Source organism: Myotis lucifugus, unplaced genomic scaffold (genome assembly GCF_000147115.1).
Source record: "Myotis lucifugus unplaced genomic scaffold, Myoluc2.0 scaffold_493, whole genome shotgun sequence".
Lineage (NCBI taxonomy): Eukaryota > Metazoa > Chordata > Mammalia > Chiroptera > Vespertilionidae > Myotis > Myotis lucifugus.
In genome coordinates, this window is record NW_005871541.1 from 127,333 (window position 1) to 128,369 (window position 1,037).

Sequence of the window (1,037 nt, forward strand, 5' to 3'; positions counted from 1 at the left end):
TTAGGACGCCTGGGTAGAAACCCAATTGCATGACATAGCAAAATTATTACTGGACCGTCACTCCTAGGTCTGAACTGTGTGTGAAGCCCCCTGGTAGCTTTTTAGCCTCAGGAAGGTAAAGGGACCAATTCCTCTGAAACTCGGTTACTCATCAGAGAAATGGGGGCGGGGCATGATCCAAGCCAGTCTCTTGCAGCTGCCCTGTCCTTGGGTTCAGGGAGTCGCTCTAGAAACCTTTGTAACAGCTCTGGTTGGGGCAACTCACTCGCAAACTCGGGGACCCGTAGGTCATCTACCTCCCTCCCCACTCACACCCTCCGTTTCTTCACATCAACTGCCTCTCTCTGCGTTACCTTTTTTCTTCAGGTTTTCCTCATTCCCTCAGATTCCCTCTCTTGCTTTTCCTCTGACATTTCCCCTACCCCCTCCCTCAAAAGTCCCTCCGTTTTTCTCCTCTTCCTTTATTCCTCTCTTCCATACAAAGTGAATCTGGAGGCTTAATTTCCTCTTTTCTTCCCTCCCTGTGATTGGTTTCCTCTCCTCTTTGAGCTGACTCGTGCTTCTTCACTGTCTCCCTCCGCTCCTCGGAGTTCTTGCTCCTCAACTCCCCCGCCCTAGCCCTCTGGGAATCGTGTGCCTCAATTTCCCGACTTTCCCTCTCAACCCCCACGCGACTACCCGCCTTGTCCCCAAGATGGCGCCCGCAGCCTCACTCCGCCGCCTGACGTCATCACGCTGCCCCTCCTTCTGAGCCGTCCAGTGGAGTCGACTTGGAGATGGAGGAGGAGCAGCCTCCAGGCGTAAGGGGCGGGCACTATCAACCCGGGACCAGCCGGAGAGGAAAGGTCGCTACGGGATTGGTTGGGCGCTGAAGGGATCCAGATGCTCCATACTATTGGTCCAAGGCTCGGAGACGTAAGTGCCTATTGGCCAAACGGCAGGGGCTAGACGGACGATGATTGGGTGCGTTTGGACGTCGCACGGCGGCCGAGGAGGAAGGTGGGAGGAGCGTTGCTGAGGGCGTTTGGGGGCGAGAG